General features: G+C 39.2%; 1 protein-coding gene across 1 annotated transcript in view; it reads right to left on the reverse strand.

The window, feature by feature from the left end:
* The window catches only part of INPP4B (inositol polyphosphate-4-phosphatase, type II, 105kDa), a 288,721-nt gene that overhangs the window by 181,123 nt on the left and 97,301 nt on the right, over positions 1-10,297 (reverse strand).

Genomic DNA, 10,297 nt, shown 5'->3' on the forward strand with positions numbered 1-10,297 from the left:
AGGAATGCTTCAGTTTGCTGGTATGTAAAGAACACCTCTACCTAGGGACCAAAAAAACCAGAGAAGTTACTCCCACAATTTGCAATGCGGAGTCCCAGTAAAATTCAACATATAACACTAAATAGGATGCAGCCACAGAAATTATAATATCCACATTATCACAAAATGAGGGCACAATTACACAGTCATCAAACAGGTATGTACCAGGAGGGACACTCATTAACAGTAGCGATTAAAACAGATGCTCCGACTCGGGTAAACTGTGCAATGAAAATAATCTCTACGGAATAGAAGGCTACATTTGGACCACGTATACAAATAAAGACCCACTGATTTTTACCTAAGAAAAGGTCCAAGATCCCTGTTCCAGTCTGTGGGGATGAGAGGCTTGCATAAAAATAAAATACATATCTGTTCTCTGGAATGTACAGCTGGTTGCTAAAGTAACCTAGTTATATTTCAAGGAAATGTACATACAGAACACAATTCATATCCTTTGGGGGATGCCAGTAATTAACAGCAGGAAGAAAATTTCTACCAACAGTCCAAAGAGAAAGAGATGACAGGGAAGTCTTATAAGATGAAGTATAAAGGAAGATATCTGTACGACATCTCAACAAATACAGGTTTGGGAAAAAAAGACAACCACAACCACCGCCAATATTAGCAGTACTCACTGTAAGTGATATATCAATATGCTGTCCAGAAAAACATCAATCATTAGCCACTTAATTTGCAGCTAAAACATGATTATTTAGAAGTCATTGAAACAAGATACACGAGTGCTGCTGAGGGAAAATGCAATATGCTGATGGAGGGTAGGGACAAGTGATCATGCCCAGGAGTTGAGGTGCCAGCTGCAGTCATCATCCTATTTGCATATGAAGTGATAAATCTAGTTAGAATTACCACTGTGAAAATCAGAAGTGATCTATTTCAGACTAAGTTCTGCCCACCCTTGGGTTTTGCAGTATTAAATAAATTCTAGGTTTTGTGTCTTTTGTGTTTTACTGAAAGCCTCATGCGGGACTAGAGCATTAAGTAGAGCACTTTCAAACTGCATACTTCTGCTTTCTCCAAGAAGGTAAAATAAATGCTAAGGCTTAGACTGTAGCTTAGCATTGCCAGTACGAGCAGGAATAATAGCCATTTCCTGAGTGTGGGTTTCAATTCTTCTGACGTGCTAGAACAAGCCTATTTCATATTGCAGCTTTGCTATTCAGCCTGGAGAACCCCAGTTATTTATAGAGTTTAAGTATGATAGATGCAAGAGACACAGGAAAACGGCTGAATGGATCAACGTACAGCTCACAGGCATCATACTTCCACTGCAGAAGTAAATGCATGGTTACATGTGTTAACCATCCATTCAGTGCAATTTACTTTTTGGTAGTGCATTAATCCATCGCTAATGTTCTGTTCCAGCACATTCCCTACCAACGATCATGCTCCTTCAGCTTTATTTACAATTGTGTATAACTGCCTTCCACCACCTCTGTGCTCTAGGCATAAGCTACACAATGGCAATGAGGTCCCGGAAGCGAATTTCTAGCTTTGCTCAGCACAGCTGGCTCCTTAAGTTATGAAACAAACTGGTCTTGATCAATATTTTTAAACTCCTTTAATTTTAACTATATCTGAGAATGTGTCTCTATATCTTTTCCATGTAGTGCTATATTTAGTTATAAAAATGTAATTTTTCCCAAAAAGACTGCATTTCCTTACTGAGCACACTGTGCCTCTAACAGCACAGAGAACTCTTTCTGAGATGCTGCAGTAGTCTACTGACAGCAAAACAGAGCACTTGCTGTTGCTTTAGATTCTCAATTACTCTCTTTACCTTCTGTTCAAAACCATTCTGCTCATGGCACTGCCTATTAATGGTATTTATGCTCTGATCTGAAGGCGACTTCAGTTCTCTGGTGATAAAAATAAGAAAAGACAAAAAAAAAATGCTTGAAGTCTTACAAAAAACTTGCTGTACAATACTACACCCCAAAACATATTCATATCAAAGTGGGGTTTAATCCTGCTATTCTAAAGCTGTAATTTATTTTGGTATTGTTGGTATTTTAGAATACCACAAAAGGCCTTAAATCTCCCGGAAAGAGAGCTAAATACTATTTCCCCCTTCACCTTTTCCCAATATTGTCATACCAAGTATCTAATAAAGATGTAAACTTGCTGTAATTTCTTTCAGTGATTTCTCACCATTCAAAAATAGAGTGGTTACAAGTTTAAGTACCAGTTGAAGAATTAGAAGAATAGCAAATGGTATAGAGACTTCCCTTTTTCTTTTAAGAACCTGTAACGATTTCTTTCAGATTTTATAAATAAAATATATTCTGCTGGTTCCTAACTGTCCACCTCTTCAGAAATAAAATAAGCGTACAAAAATATATCAGTAATGCCACAAGAAGATTAAAAGAAACAAAAAATGCCAAGCCTCTCAAGTTTTCAGTCTGCCACATCTGTTTTTATTATAACAGCACACATTGCTTCCTTTGACATAAGCATTTATACACTGCTATACCAGTTGTCAAGTGAAGCATTACGTGGTTTTGATCCTCAGTGTGCAGTATTATTTTACAACACTGTAGAGACAGCCTTTTTCTCAAATATGTAAAGAAAATTCATCTGTTGCTTAGCCTTACTCCAAATCCATGTAATCATATACGTCTTTACAACATACTTTCAGGCTTGGTGAGGAAAGAAGCTTTCCTTGCAAAATAAAGGCAGGCAGTCAAGCAACACAGAGTCCAGCAACTACAGAAGACAACAAGCTTCAGAAATAACTCTGAACAACCTGGAATCTTTCAGGGTGCTGCTTCACTGCAGTACAGCTGCTTTGAGCAGCTTTAAGTGAGCTACTCTGGCTTCTTAGTAGAAGTCCAGCTACAGCAGCCCAGACTTCAGCAGGGAGCGATCCACCCCGCTTCTTCAGCATGTCGTGAAGCCTGGACAAGACTTCAGGGTCCCACAACTATGAGGCTATTACTACCCAAGCTAGCTGATGTCAACGCTGACCTGAGTGCATCTGAATAATAGCGCAGTTTCAGAGTCTGCGATAAGGATGTCCCTTTCACGGAAACTTCTCTGGAACCAGCTCCCTAATTAATTATATGCTAAATCGACTATGTGACCATAGGCCTGTTGCCCCTGAGACACCGCTAGTGAATAAAACTATTCATTTCTTCAAGTGAAAATGTTACATAGTAAAGGCAACCATGAAGAAGGTGCCAGGACAAGATGCAATAGGGAGCTATATGAACAACAGTAACTCACAAAAGACAAGACTGACAATAGTTAGACTTGCAAGCAAAGCTATTGCTCAACTGTCTCACTGAACATCCTTTAAGATTCATTTGTCTGAAAACATTTGTATTTCTTCCTTCACGTATGCCAAGGATGAAGCCTCCAGCGAAAGGCAAGGAAGCTATGTAGTGTTGATCAATTTCACAAAGATTCCTACAAATAACAACACCCAAGGGAGAAGGGCAGAAAGGTTTGAGCACTGTAGTAGTCTCTCTACGTAGTGCTCAAATGAGGCAGAACATGGCCTTTAAGAAGAGTGGGCAGGGTATTACTGAGCTGTAGGAGTGTACTTTTTTTTTTTATTTCCCCCTCCCCCTCCTCTGTCGGGATGCTATAGCCTAGCCTGATGCACAATTGGTTCTCCTTGCATGGGTGACTGTCAAATGTTGAGAATGACTAGCGAGTCTCTGTCTAAAAAGAGTCCCCTACAGAAAATAGAAAGCAAAGCACTAGTCCCTCCAATATGCCAGAGGCCATCTTTTAGCAAAACAAAACCACAGGCTCTTTGACATGTCTAAAAGGAAACAAGACTAAAATACACTTCAAAGTCAAGGCAAATAAGAGCAAGATACAATTTTAATCAAAGGAGGAAATAGATTTCTGCAATCCAGAACAACCACTTTCAGCCCTATAACGATTAAATTTCTTAGTCAGGAAATGCATGACAAATGCTCAGTAATCTGCATGCAAGCTGTAGTTAAAAGGAGAAGACATTCTAATATAAGACAGAATTGTCTGAAAAGGTGGCAATTCTAGATTAATACTTAAATTAGAGATCCAAGTAAGATACAATGCTTTACTCCTCGGGGATTTCAAAACAGCCATTCTGACAAATAAATTAAGATTACTTTAATAGTATGAGATAGCAAAGTATAACCCCTTCAAAAGGAATTAACAAAAATATATATTTGTATCTTTACACATAAATGACAGAGTCCAGATATAATAAAAGCTCACAGATCAAGGGTTGTGTCAGAGGACAAGTTTCAAGGAATCCACCTCCCATGAGCATTTTGGATTTGTTTACTCGCATATCCTGAAGAAATAACCTTTACTCCTAAATGCCTCCAAAATGTACATCTGAACCATGAGAACTCTGTTGGTACAAACAAATAGCCTTTAAAAAAGTAGAGGGTAAGAAACAGCACACTGATTGTAGCTGTTGTGACACCCTTGGATATCATTTTAAAGTATCATTTTTAAAGCAGCGGATACTTTTCCAGTTTCTTCAAAATCGACAGTTGCGCTCACCTCCTCAAAGATGCCAGGCCATAATTATTACTCTAAATTGTTAGGTCACAGATTTACAAAAGGTCTGCAGCTTGGATTTTGAGACAGATCTAAAAGCAGGAGATATTAACGATTTCTACAAAGCAGTAGAGCCCAGCCTTCTGCATGCTAAAACCGAAAGTTGGATCCTTATACTATAAATAGACTGTCATTTCACAGAATTCACAGAATTCACAGAATTCACAGAATTCACAGAATTCACAGAATTCACAGAATTCACAGAATTCACAGAATTCACAGAATTCACAGAATTCACAGAATTCACAGAATTCACAGAATTCACAGAATTCACAGAATTCACAGAATTCACAGAATTCACAGAATTCACAGAATTCACAGAATTCACAGAATTCACAGAATTCACAGAATTCACAGAATTCACAGAATTCACAGAATTCACAGAATTCACAGAATTCACAGAATTCACAGAATTCACAGAATTCACAGAATTCACAGAATTCACAGAATTCACAGAATTCACAGAATTCACAGAATTCACAGAATTCACAGAATTCACAGAATTCACAGAATTCACAGAATTCACAGAATTCACAGAATTCACAGAATTCACAGAATTCACAGAATTCACAGAATTCACAGAATTCACAGAATTCACAGAATTCACAGAATTCACAGAATTCACAGAATTCACAGAATTCACAGAATTCACAGAATTCACAGAATTCACAGAATTCACAGAATTCACAGAATTCACAGAATTCACAGAATTCACAGAATTCACAGAATTCACAGAATTCACAGAATTCACAGAATTCACAGAATTCACAGAATTCACAGAATTCACAGAATTCACAGAATTCACAGAATTCACAGAATTCACAGAATTCACAGAATTCACAGAATTCACAGAATTCACAGAATTCACAGAATTCACAGAATTCACAGAATTCACAGAATTCACAGAATTCACAGAATTCACAGAATTCACAGAATTCACAGAATTCACAGAATTCACAGAATTCACAGAATTCACAGAATTCACAGAATTCACAGAATTCACAGAATTCACAGAATTCACAGAATTCACAGAATTCACAGAATTCACAGAATTCTTAGGGTTGGAAGGGACCTCTGGAGATCATCTAGTCCAACCCTCCTGCCAGAGCAGGGTCACCTACAGCACGTTACACAGGACAGCGTCCAGGCGGGTTTTGAATGTCTCCAGAGTGGGAGACTCCACCACCTCTCTGGGCAGCCTGTTCCAGTGCTCCACTACCCTCAAAGTAAAGAAGTTCCTTCTCATGTTAAGATGGAACTTCCTATGTTCAAGTTTATGCCCATTACCCCTCGTCCTATCACTGGGCGCCACTGAAAAAAGACTGCTCCCATCCCCCTGGCATCCTCCCATTAAGTATTTGTATGTATTAATAAGATCCCCCCTCAATCTTCTTTTCTCTAGACTAAAGAGACCCAAGTCCCTCAGCCTTTCCTCATAAGAAAGGTGCTCCAGTCCCCTAATCATCTTTGTTGCCCTTTGCTGGACCCTCTCCAGCAGTTCCCTGTCTTTCTTGAACTGGGGAGCCCAGAACTGGACACAGTACTCCAGATGCGGTCTCACCAGGGCAGAGTAGAGGGGGAGGATGACCTCCCTCGACCTGCTGGCCACACTCTTCTTGATGCACCCCAGGATGCCATTCGCCTTCTTGGCCGCCAGGGCACATTGCTGGCTCATGGTCATCCTGTTGTCCACCAGGACTCCCAGGTCCCTCTCCACAGAGCTGCTCTCCAGGAGGTCAGCCCCCAACCTGTACTGGTGCATGGGGTTATTCCTCCCCAGGTGCAGTACCCTACACTTACCCTTGTTGAACTTCATCAGGTTTCTTTCTGCCCAACTCTCCAGCCTGGCGAGGTCACGCTGTAAGGCAGCACAGCCTTCTGGCGTGTCAGCCACTCCTCCCAGTTTTGTGTCATCAGCAAACTTGCTGATGGTACACTCTATCCCTTCATCCAGATCATTGATGAATATGTTGAACAAAACTGGGCCCAGTACTGACCCCTGAGGGACACCACTTGTTACTAACCTCCAACTAGACTCTGCGCCACTAACCACAACCCTCTGAGCTCTATCTGTGAGCCAGATCAAGGAGGAGTTTCTTCAAAGGTGAAAAACTGCTGCTTGCACGTTACGATACTATGTTTGAAACTGCCTTGTTTTTGATGTGTTGACATATGCAAAGACATCGCAGAGATATAATTTTAAATTATTTCAACTCCTTTGTAAAAAGAAATATTAGTTAAGGATTAAAAGGAAAAAAAAAAAATAATCCTTTGTTTGTCTCTGTAGAGAGATTCCCTGGAAGATTTGAGATTTAAATCCAGCATGACCTAGGTATTGCTGCTCTTCATCTCAATGAGACAACATTCAGATCTCAAAGTTGAAAACAATGCTGCCCATTTTAGGTTTTAAGGTAGTTCATTTACAATCCTACAGCTAACAATCCTCAGCTTCTTAGGTGTGAAGAAGTCTCGTCTTCAAAGAATGCTAAGACTAAGTTCTTCTTAACTCTTTATAATGAAATTCTGTACTCATTCAGTCCCTCAGAAATCAATCTTAAATGCAACAGTATTTCAGATTAAAATGTTGGCTTTAAGTTGTTTTGAACATTTGAACTATATTTCAGAAGATAGGCATTTTTAAAATTTAGTTCAATTTATTTCATTTCAGTTTCATATTCCATATAGCAGGGGAAAAAAAAACCCACAAAAATATGCTTGAACACAATAATTAAAGTGTCCATAACTGTAATAGAAACTTTATTATCCACAGAAGGTGGGGTTAAAACAATGAAGAAAAGCATTCTTAAGCATTTTGTTTGTTTTCAGCAAAGCCCTTTCAAGCACCTCAGGTCAGTCTGATGTCATGCTGCATTGAGTGTGGTGGGGGATTTTGTGGTGCTGCATTTAGGAGAAATCCATTTTTTTTTCAAGGCCTACATGCCTCATTTTAAAGTCAAATCTCACCACAGGACATGCATTTTGAAAGTTCTAAAAATAAGTACATCTTTAACTAATGTGTTCAAAAGGAGATGAGGACTTCAGTCTTCTATTAATTAGATGTTTTGCTTTTTATGGAAATTCTGTTTCCACATATGAGGATTAAAAAAAAAAGTCCATTGGGAAATGTTTTCTAACATGAAAGTATTACTGCAATTATTTCCGTAGGCATACTTAGAGATGTATTTAACAACTGCCATTTGAAAGACAAATGTTCGGTTAATGCAGTATAGTACCACTAGAGTCAAAAAAGTCAAGGGCTATCATGCTTTGAATTACTTAAAAATGTTTCAGTTAATATGTTATTGGCCTAACAAAACAGAATTGTTTTATGTCTGTTTAGTTATTACCGTTCTGCACACCAAGAAGCATGAACTACATGACTACTGTAATGTGTAAATAATTTGCTTGCTTTTTATCTCCCAATCTGTACTCTTTTGGAATTGTAAGGTGACTTTATCTTCAAGGAGAAAGACACACAAGGAAAGAGATGCGAGGAATTCTCCAGACAATTCTTCATGAAGTGTTTTTACAGACTGGGCTAAAGGTTAGAAAAGACCAACTGCAAAAAGTGACAGTAAAAAGTCGAGCGTAAAGTCACAAAAAGACAGACGTCCACGAGTGGGTTTTAAACAGAATACTCTAAGCCTCCACACACCTGCTACCTAGCTTTGGAGGTATTTGAAGTCTCCAGGTATTTAAGCTTTCAACTGTAAGAGGTCCCTACATGCCTGCAGGTTGGCTTCTGGGCACATCCCGATCACCTCAGCTTTGACAATGCTGAACAGCTCCAAGCCCATCTCTGGCCCTGTCAGGATCTGCAAACCACACACCTATCTTGACAGTCTCAGGCTGGCAGGGCACAGCTGCTAGTCCACGCTCTGCAAAAACATCACTGCTGATTTCCTTCACAACAGACCCAGCGGGAAGGCTGAAGGAGAAATGGTGCCAGTGCCCCTTTTAATTCAATAGAGCACTGGACCAGAAAGAGGTCAGACACAGGGCACATCACAGGTTTATCATTCTGCCCACCTCTAACATAGCAGCTACAAACTACAAAAGTTGCCAATTATTACAGAAGAGAGCACATACAAACAGACACTCAAGTCTTCCTCTTGAAGCTGTCCCGCCTTGATTTAAAAAAAGGAAGACTTACTGGCAGCAAGCGTAGAGGGGACAAAAGGTAATATCTATATTTTACATATGTTGTTTTACATTCAGTTGTCACTGAATTCAGGTCACTGTACACAGTCACTCCAGAACTCAGGTCCACCCCACTGGAAAAAGGGCACTAATCACTAAACCGTCATCCTCAGCTTATTTTGTCTTTGACTCAAATTCTCTTATTTGTGTAGAAGAGGGGGAAGAGTTTCAACTCAGGGTAAAAGTGTCCATTTCAATTTTATTCCTGGCCAATACCACTGCTGCAAATATGCATTCAGCACACATTCTACTTTAAGCTTACATTTTGCAAGCGTTCCCACTAGTAAGTCTTCCCTGTGAGAATATACAGAAAAAATAAACAAAACTTTGCATGCAAATGTACACAAAAAAAAACGCATAAAAATGAGCACTAGTAAGATACTATCCCAGGCCAAGAGCATTCACAAAACTTTAATTCCACATTTGCTCAACTCTCTCCAGTCCTAGCTCATTCTTTGCCCAAAAAGCAAGGCAATTCAGGCTGCTATTATATCTTTATGTGAGGCACACTAAGCACATCATAAAGTATATAATAACAACGCAAGAGTGGAAGTTCCCTAAAACTGCTTGAGTCCACATAGATGGCAACAATTTGAGCAGTCTAATTTCAATATAATTATGAGGGACTATTTACAGATCCTGAACAATTTCTAGATCAAGGCAACAGATACTATCAACATACGGTACGGAACACGACAAGAGTCTATTTACTAACAGCATGCTCTAAGAAGCCTCAAAGATCCTATTAGAAAGTTACACGACAAATCCCTGCCACATAGTCTCTTGTTCCTTCATTGGGCATAACAGAGAAGAGTCTGGCTCCCTCACCTTCAATCTCTCCCACCCATGATAAAATCACCCACGAGCCTTCTCTCCTCCAGGCTGAGCAGTCCACGGTCTTTCAGCCTCTCCTCGTATGAAAGATGCCCCAGTTCCTTAATCATAAGTGTTACTTTTGGCATCCCAACTGACTCTGTCCAATAATTCCAAAATACAAGCTATTTCTCATACCTGCCTAAAAGAAATCCCAGGACTGTAAGGGGCATTGGACAGTAGCAGAGAAAAATAAGATTTCAACCACTGAGGCACAAAACCAGGAATACTAAAATTGGCTCTGAAGCAAACAGTGATATACACAATTTCTTTTTTTTAAGTCGAAATAAAGTTTAAAATTTTAATGCCACCAGACATCATCATTTGATGAAAAAAAAAAAAAAAACACACAAAACACCAAAACAAAAAAAAACCCAACCAAACTTCTACCAGGAGAAACAGTGTAGTTTTAAAGGATTTATGAAAATGTAGTTTATTCTTAGTAATGAAGCTGTGGAGAAAACTAACATCTATTGCTGAAAACATTCTGCAGACACTGTATGCCTTCTAAGCCTCCCTGACAACTGCATGGTTAAGGAATTAAAAAAAAAAATTATAAAAATCAATTACATTCTGCATAGTTAAAATGTCAGCTTCCTGG

Source organism: Charadrius vociferus, unplaced genomic scaffold (genome assembly GCF_000708025.1).
Source record: "Charadrius vociferus isolate BGI_N301 unplaced genomic scaffold, ASM70802v2 scaffold21, whole genome shotgun sequence".
Taxonomy (NCBI): Eukaryota; Metazoa; Chordata; class Aves; order Charadriiformes; family Charadriidae; genus Charadrius; species Charadrius vociferus.